The 16,171-nt window shown below is 40.3% G+C and overlaps 1 long non-coding RNA gene across 1 annotated transcript; it reads right to left on the bottom strand.

The window, feature by feature from the left end:
* Window positions 1–365: 365 nt before the first annotated feature.
* LOC118645402 lies at window positions 366–1,630 on the bottom strand. The gene is made up of 2 exons (XR_004963103.1): window positions 1,520–1,630; window positions 366–1,421 (listed from the first exon to the last, which is right to left on the bottom strand). It is a non-coding gene; the product is annotated as an uncharacterized LOC118645402 (long non-coding RNA).
* Between the last annotated feature and the right edge of the window lie 14,541 nt (window positions 1,631–16,171).

The raw sequence follows: 16,171 nt of genomic DNA, 5'->3' as shown, positions 1-16,171 counted from the left end.
GCAGAAGAATACTACTTATTTTATTTGCTAATTCAATAAATCGTTTAATCATATCATAAGTTAAATTCCATCGAATTTCGACACTTTGTATTAATTTGAGGGCTGAATGAGATCTGCAGCAACTACAGAATATTTAAAACATGTAATAATGCTTTTAATTTTTTTACAGAAATTGTTAATAATAATATCCTCTTTAATAATATTCGATGGAATTAAGTGCAACGTGTGTGCAAAACAAGACAGATGTTTTTCAGTGCCAAACGCATCTGTAATTGCTTTTTTAATGTTAGCCACATTATCCGATATAAAGTTTATAATGCTTTCTTTGTGTATATTCCAGTCACGTATTATGTTTAACAACTACATTTTTATATTTTTAGAAGTGTGACGATCGTTTAATTCAGTAACGTCAATAGTCACAGATTCATATGTTTCTTTCAATATATTGCTGCGTCGAATACGTTTGAAATGTTTACTGCTTTATTAAAAAGTATTTAGTATTGTTTTTTCAGAAATGGACATGATTAAAATAAGTATAACTACTAATAATAATTAAAAAATTTGTTCTATTTATTACCGGACTAATCTAATAAATTAAATCGAAGATTAAATCGATAATCGTAGGAAGATCTTTACGTTATGTCCGTTAGAAAATCTCACTATGGAGATAAAACCTTGGAGATTCACTCTAAAATTCAATGTGCATCAGGGCTTGAATAGAAGAGAGCGCGTTGTGCGAGAGGAGAGCAGAGGGAGGGTAAGATAAAGGGACTCGGAACGGAGTTCTTCAGATTTTATCGTGGTCGATACGTTAGATTATATTGTTTCTCCCGGAACAAATTGCTCCAGCTATGCCGTCGGAGTGGACTCTCGCGAGGGATTTCGTACTACTGCGCGTACCTCCTCTAAAGTTCTATCGTAGATAGTCCCTTGACCCTTACCGGAGAAACACTCACGCACTCACACACACGCTCGCGCCGAAGGAAAACTAAACCGTAATGTGCTTTTCAATAACTTTATTAACGAACAAGCTCAAAACACGAAGCGCGTGACACGTCCTCCTCGGCAGGAGTCCGACGCTAAACTGTCTTCAAATCTTATTTACAAACATTTCCCGGCAACCAGCCGTTCAATTCAATTATTTTATAACAAATCTTTCCCGGCAACCGGCCGATCGAAAATATCGATCGGTCCGTCAGCTGACTGGCGTTTCAGGGATATATCGGGCGATGCGCGGCGCGCAACAATATGAGCTGTGATATCATGGGATCATCGCTCACTGAAATTAAGTGTCCATCCGTCTGAATAAAAACATTTCCTTTTTCTTGGCCAATCATGTTACATATTAAAAAGGGCTGTACGTTTTTTTATTTTTTTGGTTCTATCTTGTCTGTATTATAAGACAATAAATCTTCTGATGTCTGCAAAAGAATATGTATAATTAGATTAATATATATTATGTGTGTATTATATAATAATTACGTAATAATTCGCGGACATTATTTTTTTTAATACTCACATGAATGAACCGCAGTAAATTTGTATTTGGGACTTTTTTACTTGCAAAATTACCAAATACAGCCGATTAAAAATTTTTTTTGGTAAGTTTTAAATTCTCTTTCTCCTTAAAAAATAAAATTATCATTATTATTATATGAATATAATATATATGAATTTTTTATATATATACATTTACAAAACTGGGTAGAAAAAATTTTTAATTAAAACAACTTATAAAGTTAACAGTTTGTAAAATTAATTTCGTTACGTTAAAAGTTACATGAATAAAAAACTAACAAGTTAAAGTTAAATAAAGATTGAATTAATTTAAGTTAGATTTAAAATTTATTTTGACAAGCATTATTCATATTATTGTTGAAATTTGTAAATTTTTAAAGTTGAATACTTCAAATAATTATAATATAGATCATTCGATGAATTTAATATTTTATTTGTAAATTAATAAGTTAAAATAAGTTAAAATTATATGAAATAACAAAAAATATTGTGTTTTATGTAGAAACGTACTCTTTTTATAACTTTTTTTCTTTTACATAGTGTTATGAGCGTTTGCTCGTTTCAGGAATTCTTTCCCGTAAGTAGTTGGGATTCGTCCTGCCTGAAGGGTTAGGACCCAAAGGGTGAAGATTCGGGTCGGTGTATGAGAGTAAAAAAGACGCTTTTTACTTGCTTGTTCGTTGTTTTTATTTTTTTCTCTTGCGCTTACAGTCAGCTGTGATGGTGTCAGGTATCACTCGCGATAAGGTGTGTAGCACGCGACGTAGCTCGGACGTTAGTATGTTACTCTCTGCTCGGTCACGGTGTGGTCGCGCTTAAATATGATGGTTTCTGGCGCAATTTCGGGGGCCAGTGACCGGGCGTCGGTAGCTTCCGCGAGGCTAAGCGTTTCGACATCGGAACGCGGTAGCCTTGCGGTTTGATTTTGCAGCGTAGAGCCTATTTCTACGGCAATGCGGAACTGTTTCCGAGCGCGCTGTTGAAATTTCACGGAAGTTACTTGAGACTTCCGTGAACGCGGCGGATTCTTGTGCGTCTTTCAAAAGAGGTGCTTCTTGTAACGTCTTTCGAAAGATGCGTTTCGCAATTGCGATACATAGATACGGTTGTAATCGGCTTACAACATCCCTCCCCCGTTAGACAAAAAAACGAGGGTGCGATGTTTTTGCTTACAGTTTTGTTCTTAGATGACAACTTGCTTTGCTAGGCCTTGGTGGTTTGCTAGTTTGTTTTGTATAGATTATGTAAATCATGATGGCTATTATGATTAAGACAGTAACGCCGCTAGTTGTCTTTTTCGACAAAAAAAGGCTCTTCGTTAATTTTCGGTTTTTTTGTGACATGCACCCAAGAGTCTTTAGTTTTTTTTTTTTGCTTACACGCTTGCTTGGGAGATGGTTCGTATTACAATATTTGTTGTGGTCGTGTATATACATTATATTGCTTTTGTATTTATCTTATTTATTACATTTGTTTTACAGACGAGAAAGTATTTTTATAACTCGCAATAGCGCTGGTACTTATTAGTGCTAACTATTCGAGAATCTCAGTCGCATCTTGCAATAAGTCGTTTGTTAAGGCGTTTGTTAAGGTCGTCTGCTGTGTATGAGTGTTTGATTTTGGATTAATTCGTGATTATTCCTGAAGCGATGCCTGGATCTGCTACTTGGTGAGTCCTTTACGCCTCTATAAATAGTTTTAATCGGTTTGCGTGTACGCGTATAGTTTTTCGTCCCATTTTTATCATATAGTTGACGTCGTTATTTTTCTCAATTATTTTGTACGGTCCGATCCATTTTGCGTCTAACTTTTTCGATCGGCCGCGTCTTACCGTTTCGTCGTAAAGTAGGACCTTTTCTCCGACCTTAAAAATTGCTGGTTTTGAATTTTTATTGTATTGCTTCTTCGCCTTTTGCTTTTCTTCTTGTGCCTTTTCTTTTGCAATTCTGCTTGAGGCTCGCAATTTTTCCCGTAGCTCCTGCGCATAATCGTCATAGGAGTATGTCAATCTAGGCGGTTGGTTTAAGGCTGTAGGTAGGGTAGCTCTATGTCCATATATTAGTTCAAAGGGGATAAGTCCGGTTACGGTATGTGGTGTCGTATTATACGTAAACATAGCGTACGGTAGCCACTCGTCCCAATCTGTCTGATCGGTATTTATGTAGTGACGCAAATATTCTGCCAGAGTCCGGTGTGATCTTTCCACTGTTCCGTTGCTCTCTGGGTGATATGCAGTAGTTTACATTTTTTCGATTTTCAGCAATTTGCACACATTCTTGAAAATCTCACTTGTAAAATTCGTACCTTGGTCTGTGAGTAGTTTCTCTGGTATTCCGTGTTCAAAAATTATTTTAGTGGCGAACGCTCGTGCCACTGTATTTGCGTCCTGACTTTCAATCGGGATCGCTTTGCTAAATTTTGTAAGAATATCTTGGAAGATCAAGATATATTTGTTGCCTGTGATCGTTATCGTTAATGGTCCCACGATATCCATGACGCATTTCTTGAATGATTTTTCGGGGGTATCTGTTATCACCATAGGCATTTTTGTTTTTGCTCTTAATTTGTTTTTCTGACAGTGTTCACATTTTGCGTTGTAGTCCTCCATATCTTTCGTGATGCCTCGCCAATTATGGTCCAATCGTATCCTTTTTAGTGTACGTGCGATTCCTTGATGACCTCCTAGAGGAGTGTCGTGATATTCATATAATATCTATTCCTTCTCTTTTTCCGTGTATTTCCGGCTTGCTGTTTCTTCTTCTTCTTCTTGTCGGTTTTTATTTTCGACGGTGTTTACGTGCTCCGTGTCTTCTATTACGGGGTATCGGATCAGTGCATCGGCATTGGTATTGCCTTTGCCTGCTTTATGTATTATCTCGTAATCATATTCGGCGAGCTTGAGTCTCCATTTTATCAGACTCTAATTATCATAATTATCTTAAATTTTGTGCCGTATACATATGGCCGAAAATGTTTCACGGCCATACGATCGCTAATAATTCTTTTTCGGTCGTATTATAATTCTGTTCTGCTCGATTCATTATTCTGCTTGCGTAAGCGATCGGGCGGTCTTGGCCGACGGTGCCTTGAGATAACACCGCTCCTACCGCGTAATCTGACGCGTCGGTAGTGACGAGAAATTCTTCACTGAAGTCCGGGTATTTTAATACCGGTGCGGTAGTTAATTTTATTTTGAGTGTGTCGAACGCATTTTGTTGCGTGGTCGTCTATGCGAATTTTTCCCCCTTTTTTGTTAGCATTAAGGGTTTCGCTATTTTTGAAAAATTTTCAATAAATTTCCGGTAGTACCCCGCTAGTCCAATAAACGCTTGCACGTCTTTTACTTTTGTGGGGGTGGGAAATTTCTCCACGGCGTCGTTTTTTGGGATCGGGTAGAATTCCGTCCTCGGTGATTACGTGGCCTAGATAGTTCACCTCCTTGCGCATGAACTCGTACTTCTCCGGCTGGAGTTTCAAGTTACTGTCTCTCAGCCGTGTCAACACAGCGGCTAGCCGTTTGTAATGCTCGCTCAGGCCGTAAATAACAATATCGTCTAAATATACTAGACATTTGAGACCTTGTAAACCCGTTAAAACTGAGTTCATTAGGCGTTGGAACGTCACGGGGGCATTCCTTAATCCGAACGACATTCGATTGAACTCGTAATGCCCGTACGGTGTGGAGAATGCCGTCTTCCCCTTATCTTTTTCTACTGATATCTGGTGATATCCTGCAGCGAGATCGAGCGTGGTAAAATACTTTGCATTTCCGAGTTGATCCAATATATCTGTTATGTTCGATGATTGCTTTCTTTTCCTCTTCGTTTAAATGATTTAATTGAAGTAGTTTAATTGTGCGCTCTGCGCGAGGTATCGGTATCTCTTGTTTCCATGCATCTCGGATTACGTTCGCCGTGTGGGTATCCGGTGCGTTGTTTATATTTATTTCTTCAATTTCAACACGAGGTAATTGTAGAACAACTTTTTTGTCGTTTGTATTTATAATACTTATCGGGCACGTGTGATTTTTGGGTTCTACTAGGCAGCTGCCTAGGAATACTCCCGGTGCCATCTCCTCGTAGTTGATGACTCCTAGGGTATTTATACTTGCTGTGATTTGCACTATCGTCTCGCTCCGTAGCTGCAGAGTGACTCGGCGATACAGCTTGAATTCGGTGTCGCCTAATCTTATTATTTTGGTCCCATAGTTGCACGTGACATTATTTTTTCTTGTGAAATCAGCTCCTAGTATGCCCTCATATTCTATTGAGGCATCGTCTCGTATGACGTACATGGGATGCTTGATTTTCTTGTCGTGCATTACCACGTGCACGGACGTTCTTCCTAGTGTCGTAATAGACTGCCCGGTTACTCCGGTCAATTTGATGTGTTCATCACGGATTTTGGTTTGTCCTTTCAGCGTTTTTAATTTTATTAATGACACGGTTGAGCCGGTGTCAAACAGAAATTCGATCTGGCCCTGCTCTGCTTCGCGTACGGGCAGTGTAATCATGTCGAGGCCAGTGTCGCTGCCCCGTGCATGCTTCACGTATGTCACACGATATGCATCAGCTGTGCGCAAGGAGCTTGCGTCATCGCGCGAGCTCTCGTCGCTGCTTGCTGTCTCGGTATGCTTAATCATTTTCACTTCCTTGCTTGCTCGCTTGCCGTTTTCCATCTTTTTCATAGTCTTAGGTTTTTCGCTCCGGCGGTCATCATCCTTTTTCTTGGGTCGACCGTGAAGGGACCAACACTCTTTTCGGGTGTGGCCTACCTCTTTGCAATGGTCACAGTATAGTTCCACTGTGTTTATGCGAGGCCGTTCCTCCGGTCGCGGTAACTCGAACAGGTTAGCGTATCGGCTGCTGCGGCATTCTCGCCCGTCATGCCCGTTCTTGCCGCATTTTCCGCATCGCAGAGTATTTCGTGCGTACTTGGGCGCGGTGCGAGGATTTTCCTTCCGATTTCGGTTAGGCTCTCTTACCTTTTCCTCGGCGCTTGCACCTGATATCGCGTCCTGCAGCGTTCTGTATTGCTGGGCGCCAGAAGTTTGATGTCTTCATGCAAACCAATCTGGTAATTGTACAGGGCCTGCTCCTTGATATTTTCTAGAATCGCTGTTGTTCGATGGTGTGGTTCTTGCCCTCTTCCATTGATTCGAATAGTTCTATGGCAAGAAGATCCACTAGCCGTCCGAATTCCTGTGCGCTTTCCGCAGGTTTCTGCTTTAGTGAGTTGAACTCTTGTTGCAGATGTGCGGTGTTTCGTTTGAAAAAGTACTCATTTTCGAGCTCTCTTTTCAGTTGTTCGAAGCTATATACATCGCGCATATAGAAGTCCATCATGGCCTTACCCTTGAATTTCGTGCACAGGATGGCTTCTAGCAGGGTATGTTCATCGGCTGGGTGTATGTTTTTCATCGCGTATGTACCGGCGCTAATAAATTCGCAGACGCGGTTTCGCTGTGTGCCATCGATGTCCGGTCTCATATTTCGCGCTTCTTTCATACTCAGAAAATTTACTGTCGATCCGCGCTGATTTCTAATGTCGTTATTCGATCGTCCGTACGACAAATCTAAGGCGTGATCGTGAAAATTTTGGGGTCTCAGGGGTGCTTCCGTCCTTCGCTTATAACCCGGATCTCTTCTACTTAGACCTAATTGGAATTTCAGGATGCGTAGTTCATGCATAACATCATACAATAACATTGTTTCTCGTGGCGGGAGGTTCGGATTTATCGTCGGTGCCGGTCGTTCTTCTGCATGGTCATTGTTTCCATGCAGGGAATTATGAAGTCGTAATATTTCCGCGTCGACTTCATTTCGCGGGATATTTTCGGACGCTTCGGCGGGAGAGTGGGCCATTGTTGTTGGACTGGATGTCAGTCGATTGTCGGTCCGATTTTGTCCGTTTAAGTCACGCGTCGAATTAGGTTCGGCGCTTATTAAACTAAACTCGCGTGCGTCCGCTGTGGTTCCTCGTTCGGTGACGACGTGTGTGCCGTTTTCGCCTGTAACTCGTAGCGCGTGTTGCGTCGCGTCTCGTATATCGCGTAACGCGGTTTCCGCTATGCCTACTACCTCGCGCTCCGGAGAATTTATTGAATCTTCCGATGGCTGCTGGTCTTTTCGCGGGCTGTTTCCGTTATGAGACATTAATTATTTGTTTTAATTATTCGAGACAATGTGCAGATCGCATGTTGTATGTCTCGCGGTCGTCTCCCGAGTATTATCCGTGGAGTCGGATTACGCACGGCTAAGCGTCTTATCGCGGTCGCGTGTGTACGTGCTAGAGCGTCGTACTTGAATCAGAGTTTTACTCGCTAATAATGTATTATTTATTAGCGAGCACTTCTTTTCCTCTTTTTTTTTCACAGGCGTTTTCTTTCGCGGATAAACTTCGCGTTGCCTCATTTTTTCGCGCGGTGTTGATTTTCTGCTGTTTTATCTGAATTATTATTTTTCGGTCGCGTTGCCCTTCGCACAGGACATTACAATGAGTGCGCAAATATTTTTACAATTCTGACTTACAATAGTAGAACGGCGCGCATGGCGATTGTCGTAGGTTAGCTCGCTGGATGGACTGGCGCGTATGGCGTTGTAGTAGGATGTGCGGCTTTTCCTCGTAGTCTACAGTTGTCTAATCGTCGCCCCTTGTTGTGGTCCACCCCTTGTTGGCTGGTCGGCCGTTCCTTCCCCCGGCAGAGGAGCTCGTTCTTCAAGAACACTTAACACCGTGACGCATTGGCACAGATCTTTGCACTCGCGCACTAAATAACACGATGGTGTTGTCTCAGCTCGTCTTACAGTCGGCTGGTCTTTTTTTTGCGAGATCGTGCTTCCTTCTAGTTTTAAAATTTACTGGTTCTTTGTTAATTCTTTTTAGCTTCTTCAGTCAGCTGGTTCCTAACGGCTTCTTTGGTATCCGTTGTTTTTCCCTTGTTCTCGACGGCTTTTTGTATTCCACCGCTGCCACCAATTTTGTGAGCGTTTGCTCGTTTCAGGAATTCTTTCCCGTAAGTAGTTGGGATTCGTTCTGCCTGAAGGCACCCTTAGGACCCAAAAGGTGAAGGTTTGGCTCGGTATATGAGAGAAAAGAAGACGCTTCTTACTTGCTTGTTCGTTGTCTTTATTTCTTTCTCTTGCGCTTACTGTCAGCTGTGATGGTGTCAGGTATCACTCGCGATAAGGTGTGTAGCACGTAGCTCGGACGTTAGTATGTTACTCTCCGCTCAATCACGGTGTGGTCGCGCTTAAATATGATGGTTTCTGGCACAATTTTGGGGGCCAGTGACCGGCCGTCGGTAGCTTCCGCGAGGCTAAGTGTTTCGACATCAGAAGGCGGTAGCCTTGCGGTTTGATTTTGCAGCGTAGGGCCTATTTCTAGGGCGATACAGAACTGCTTCCGATCGCGCTGTTGAAATCTCACGGAAGTTACTTGGGACTTCCGTGAGCGCGGCGGATTCTTGTGCGTCTTTCGAAAGAGGTGCTTCTTGCAACGTCTTTCGAAAGATGCGTTTCGCAATTGCGATAGATACGGTTGTAATCGGCTTACAACAATAGGTATAAATTTTTAACTTAAAAAAAGTTAATAAATTAATGTTTGTTTAAAAAATATCTAAAATTATTCAAGTCAAAAATAAAATAATTTAAAATTAATTTATTATTTAAATTTTAACTATAAGTTACCAACTCTGCATATATATTGAGCACTTTTGGATATATATATATATATATATATATATCCAAATATATATATATCCACACACGCATATATGTATATATTGTAACCGTGCTCACGAGCGACAGCCAACTTCGCCTCCGTCCCTGGTCGCGGCCCTGAGCCGCCCGGGTGTCGGGGCGACTGCCTCCGCGAAATTTTCCACTGCAATGCTTAGTTGAGCGCCAGGTACGTTAAGCGTACCACTCTGTGTGCACCAAATTGCTAATGAACGTTACGGTAACAGAATCGCGGGAAAGACGGGCGCACGCTAGACGACCGGGGCGTTAGCGGCTCCGATATCCAGCTGCTCAGCCCTAAAATGGCAGAGGGGGAGGTTCGGCGCGGGCGGATGGAATCGGGAAGGCGAGAGAATTATTGAAGCGACATAAATTTAACAATAAAATTAACAAATATATTTAACAGTAAGTAGTACAGGATTAGACGGCTCTATGTGGCGGCAATGGTGACCTGCGCGCGTTACAAGCTGACAATCGCTTGACATTACCTGTCGCGAATACGGAATAATCAATGCACGGATGATTTGACGTACGTGGGAATTCTCCGACGGATCTATGCTTTTTATCCGGCGCTGTTGGTGGACGCCAAACTCCTGATGGAATAACAGTATCGCCAAGAGCGATCGGGACGAACAGTAGCTCCGAGTTCACGCGACAAGCGGCGGGCTCGTGCTCCTCCGCACGTTACAAGATCCCACAAGTAATATGCGCGATAATTATTCTGAGCTCACCAACGAAGTAGTACAAGACAAGAATATGAAATCGGACGAAAGCGCAATTAACAACGATTCGCGATATTGATGCGATAGATTAAACCAAATTCTTTGAACAATAAATCATAAATGCGCGACCATTCACAGCGCGATTAATAGCTCGCGACACAATTATAGGACGAAATCACAGTTGACTCGGCTGCGGATCGGGACGCACACGCAATGTAATCAGAATACGAAACGAACAGCACGGAACGAACTCACGCGGGCGGGCGCGATCGGGCGAAGCAGCGATACACTAATAAATTCGCGACTCTAATCTAAGGACCACAAGATCGTAATAAATCCCTAACTCTTTCGTGAGTCGCCTAATCGCGAAATCAGTGGCTTTACAATTTACGACGCTCGTCTCACCAAGCCGGCTCCTTCGTCTCGGCCTCGTCCGGATCGGGAGGTTTCCGGCTCCTGCGTCCTCTTACATGGTGTCTCAGCTCGGGATCGGGATCGCACGCATAAGACAATACAACGTCCAGAGCTCGAGAGCGGGATCCTGGATCCTGCGGGGGCCGCTCGGCGACGCGCCCCACCTTGCCCCCGATACTCCGGGCCCTTATTGGTCGATTTTCCAAAAATCGATTTTCGCGCAGCGCGCGGCGTGCACGCCGTCGCCAGCTGATCGATGCAGGCGCGGTGGTCGATACTGTTGGGCCCCGTGCGCTGGAATTTCTGGCGCTTTCCTCTGGCAGGTTCCTTTCTCCTGGCCGGGCGCCTTTTCCGCTACCGGGACGTTATTTCCTCCTCGACGAGGGCGTTCGTTGATGTCCAATTGTCATGATCTCCGCCGGGACTAGCGCGGGATCGGATTTGTAGGTGCCCCGTCGAAACATCGGCCTCGCGTGCCTTCGCTGGATCCTGAAAACGTGATTTGGCGGCAGTATCGGAATTCTCGAACGACACGAATTGTAGGCAAGATAAGGGCGGTATTACCTGCAGACCACCGCTCGAAAAGGGTCTCCGTTATTCCCTCAGTGTCCGCTCACCTGGTGACCTCCGGGAATGTTCTCCATCGAGACGAGACGCCAAAAAATTACAAGAACGATCGCTGTGGCCACCGATTTCCGCCGCACTCACGATGCAGCGCTCGCAAAAATCTTGATAATTATTCGAATGGACAGCACGTGGGACATCACACACACAAAAACATGAGATAACACGCTTTTGCGTCCGCTCCCGAGCGGGAGGACGCAGGACCCGCGTGATGTTAACGCGTAAGGGCCCTCAGGGCCTTGTGACGGACAGCAGCCTGCGGCTGTCACATCACTATATATATATATATATATATATATATATATATATATATATATATATACAGGGTGATTCAAAATAACTATATGTCCTTGCATAGACGTATTCTTAGTAATATTCTGAGTCAACTTTTTCTTTCGCAAAAAATTATCCAGAGCTTAGATTTCTAGATATAATAAGAAATAGTTTACGTATCCTGAATCGGATACAAGAGGTAAGCAGGGGTGGCACAACTCACCGCTGCTCGCAGGCACCACGAGCACCGCGAGGCATCTGCTGCGCTCAATAATCGATAATCATCTCAATTATCTTTAACGATGGTATTTAGTATTTTGAATCACCCGAATATTATGTAATAAAGGAAGAAATGAATAAGTGAGAGAGAGAGAGAGAGAGAGAGAGAGAGAGAGGGGGAGAGAACTTGTTTGAACCTATTTACGCACGTACCATCTTGCAATCAATTAATTGTTCTCATCCATCCTTCAGTTTATCGGATTAAAAGTTTTTTTTTCTTTTTTCTTACATTTTATCACTTCCCAGCAAACACAGAACATAGCAGCAACATTGCGGCAATGTTATAACATTGTAGCAACATCACAAATATTACAACATTGCCGCAATGTTGTTGCAATGTTCTGTGTTTGCGCACTCATAAGAAAGAGAGAGAGAGAGAGGGGGGGGGAGAGAGAGAGGGAGGGAGGGAGAGAGAGAGAGAGAGAGAAAGAGAGAGAGAGAGAGAGAGAGAGAGAGAGAGAGAGAGAGAGAGAGAGAGAGAGAGAGAGAGAGAGAGAGAGAGAGAGAGAGAGAGAGAGAGAGAGAGAGAGAGAGAGAGAGAAAGGGATTGTAACGTACGCATGCATAAGAGACAGATATTAACCGCTTCCTTAAAGATAAATCGTTTCTTTATGTATAAACTAAGTTATATACTAAACACACACACACACACGCACACACACACACATTCAGATGCGCATACAAAAGAAAAAGAAAGAGCTGGAAAATTATTTGGTTTAGCAGCGCCAAGTTTTTGTAGTAGAATATTTATTTCTATTAAAGTATTTATTTGTAATATTTATAATTTATTTGTATTAAAACTTACTTGCCAGCTCAATTATCTCCTTTATTTCTTGCCAATATGCTTCCTGACAATTGTTTTTTGCATGCGCACAGCAGCCTCGTATCGGTGCACAGCAGCCAATAATTTAATACAAAAAACTAATATTTATAGTTTAATCTTATATTTAAGCATCTTCTTAAGTTTATCGTTAAAATACTTCGTAATTAACGAAATTGTATGTAAAGACAAACTTAAAACAATCCAACTTAAAACAATCAAATTAATACTCTCATTTTATAGTATAAATTTAAAAAATTGTTTTCTATTATAAAAACTAGCTAAAGAATAGTAATAATGTTTTAGTTTCTATAAAAATATTTGTTCTTATAATTGGCGCAAAATATTTAGATATTACTATTTTTGTAGAGAAATTAATTTGTGTGTGTGAGTATAAACTTTAAAAATTTCAGAAATATATATTACTTAGGTTAAATTTGACACACTTAGTATATATTACTTAGGTTGAATTTGACACACTTAGTATATAATACTTAGGTTGAACCATCCAAAAGTATATACCACTTAGGTTGAATTTGATTAAAAGTTTCACCTTGAATTTGTTATTTTTTTCTTATATTACTTAGGTTAAATCATCCAATAATTTTTTTGCTTAAAAGGAAAACCAAACACTTGGCGCCTTTTTTTTACCTTTTTTAAAAAGGTAATTTTGTTTGGATATCACGCATTTTGTATTTTTTTTATAAACTACTTAGGTTTCTAGACCATTTAAGATTACACTCTAAAACTTTCTCTTTGAAAAAAATTTTACGAGAAGAAGCTAAAGTTTATATAACGAATATATTATTATAAATTTTTAAATAAAATTTTCCTTTAGGGCATATTTTGAAACCAGGCCTAAGTTGAATTTGATCAAAATGATTATTTTAAATTTGTGTCTTTCCTTAAAGAAGTCCACACACTTGGAGCCCATTTACTTTTTTTTTAAAAGGATAATTATGTTTGGTCACGAAAATGTTATTTGATGTAACATAGATCAAGTGATATTTTATTTTAAGGAAAAAATCATAAATCCAAGATAAAACTTTTGATCAAATTCAACTTAAATAATATATACCTTTGGATGGAAAAAAATCACATTTATTTATGTATCAAATAAATTCAAGATAATACTTTTTATGAAATTTAAACTAATTCAACATAGGTAATATATATGTGTAAGCTTCTTTCAAAAAGCAAAAAATCACATTTGATTCAAGCTAAATACATACATATCACATTTATTTATGTATCAAATAAATCGAAGATAAAATATTTTTCATCAAATTTAACCTATGATGTAACATAGATTAATTAAAGCGAATATTTTAATCATTGATTAATAAATTGTATTAAGCACAAATACAATTTTATTGTGTAAAAAGAACATTTACACATAAAACAAATAATCAATTAATGAATTAAACTCGCTTCAAAATTTCTCAATTTTTTAAATATTTATAAAAATTTACATTTATATTAAATTAAAAATGTATATTTAATAAGAATATATACTTAATGTAAAATTAAAATCAAAAAGTAAAGCTCTCAGATTTTACATTAGTGTCGATGAGATAGATGAGATGTTGTATGGTGTAGAAGAATTGGTTAAATGTTGCTGTAATTATCAATCAATATTAATAACTATTAATTATATCTAACAAAATTTCAAATGAATGGTTTTAATAATACTATTTTTATTCTTTACTAGTAACATATAATTGTTGATATCTTGGTGATAAAAGTAATACTTTGGTGATGGTTAGGATAGTTCTTATCCTTACATTATCATTGACAATTAAAGCAATAATACACATTTTACATCACGCAACATCTCATCTACCTCATCGACACTAGTGTAAAATCTGAGCTATGTTACTCTCTGATTAATTATATTTACACTGGTGTCAATGATTAATTGACAATTACAGCAAAAAAATATACAATTTTACATCACACGACATCTCATCTAATTCATCGACACAAGTGTAAAATCTTAATGAACAATGATTAAATAGATGAGATGTTAAAAATCTTTAAAATCATTAAATAAATTATTTAACCCCCACTACACATGTCACTTGACACGAGTTGACCCGTGGCCCGAGCAACCTATGTGACCCATTATAAAATTAAAATAAAATAGCTCTCTGATTTTATATTAGTGTCGATGAGAGATGAAATGTTGTATGATGTAGAAGAATTGTGTATTAAATGTTGCTGTAATTGTCAACCAATATTAATAACTATTAATTAGATCTAACAAAATTTCAAATGAATGGTTTTAACAATATTATTTTTATTCTTTACTTTACTAGTAATGTATAATTATATCTTACTGACAAAAGTAATACCTTGGTAATGGTGATAGTTCTTATTCTTACAACATTATCATTGACAATTACAGCAATAATACGCATTTTACATCACATACCATCTCATCTATTTTATCGACACAAGTGTAAAATCTTAATGTACTATGTTACTCTCTGATTAATTATTTCTTAATGTATTACTCTCAGATTAATTATTAATTTTACATTGGTGTTGATGATTAAATAGATGAGATGTTTAAAAAATCAACATAATCTCACGCTATACATGTCAGCTCACTTCGCGTGAGCTGGTAATACATGGCGCGAGATCCGATAATCTCGAGTGCTCGCAAGTCGCGTACTTGCGTAAAGACTGTAAAGAGCACGGTCGGGCTCGCGCTGCGCTTTTACTTGGCGCGAGCCATTACCGTGTCTCTTGATTATTATCATGCGTGATCATGCGTGAAACGAATCACTATATTTCGTCGGTATGACAGATTCCTAAATAACCTGACGTTCATATAGCACACAACGCCTCTTGTGTCAAAAGTGTGAAAGTGACATTTTCTGATGAGAGATCGAGGACGACGATGACGTTTCTTAAATGAAAATTTTTATATTTGGACTTTGCGTCGTGATATCTCCTCTCATAGGGTACGTAGAAGAAAAATAAAAAAAGTTTTTTTATACAAATCGACCCCAAACTTTCGATTGAGCCTAGTTAAAACTCGATCCGTTTAGCCGTTTCTGAGATCCCATAATCTCGGGTGCTCGCAAGTCGCGTACTCGCGTAAAGAGCACGGTCAAGCTCGCGCTGCGCTTTCACTTGGCGCGAGCCACTACCGTCTCTTGATTGGAATTAGTAGAAAAAGAGAGTGAGGCCCGATTGCGCACATAAGCGATTGGACACAGTAGTATTTCCCGATTGGACACAGACCCAATTGGACATGGACCTGATTGGACACGGACCCGATTGGACACGGACTCAATTGGACACAGACCCGATTGGACACGGAGTCGATTGGACACGGACCCGATTGCACACCGACCCGATTGCACACGGACCCTATTATGCACCAACCTGCTTGCACACAGACCCGATTGCACGGGAGCGTCCCAGATGCGCACAGTAATAAACGGACACTGCAGGCTGAGCGAAACGGACACAGACCAAATGCGCACGGACCAAATACGCACAGACCAAACGGACACAGTAACCTACAAACTTACTTCATGGGTTGCGACTTTTCGGGCACCTCTACCGACGGAGTGGGTGCGAGAGGGAGACCAAGCCCCCCCTTGCACCCCCCCCGTGTATGTGTGTGTGTGTGCAAAGCATTCTCTGCACCACATAGGTTTGCGACTGTGCGCATTTGGTCCGTGCGCATTTGATCCGTGCGCATTTGGTCTGTGTGCATTTGATCTGTGCACATTTGGTCTGTGTCCGTTTCACTCAGCCTGCTGTGT

This window comes from Monomorium pharaonis, chromosome 1 (assembly GCF_013373865.1).
Source record: "Monomorium pharaonis isolate MP-MQ-018 chromosome 1, ASM1337386v2, whole genome shotgun sequence".
In the NCBI taxonomy this organism is placed as follows: domain Eukaryota; kingdom Metazoa; phylum Arthropoda; class Insecta; order Hymenoptera; family Formicidae; genus Monomorium; species Monomorium pharaonis.
This window is presented reverse-complemented; position numbering and strand designations above follow the sequence as displayed.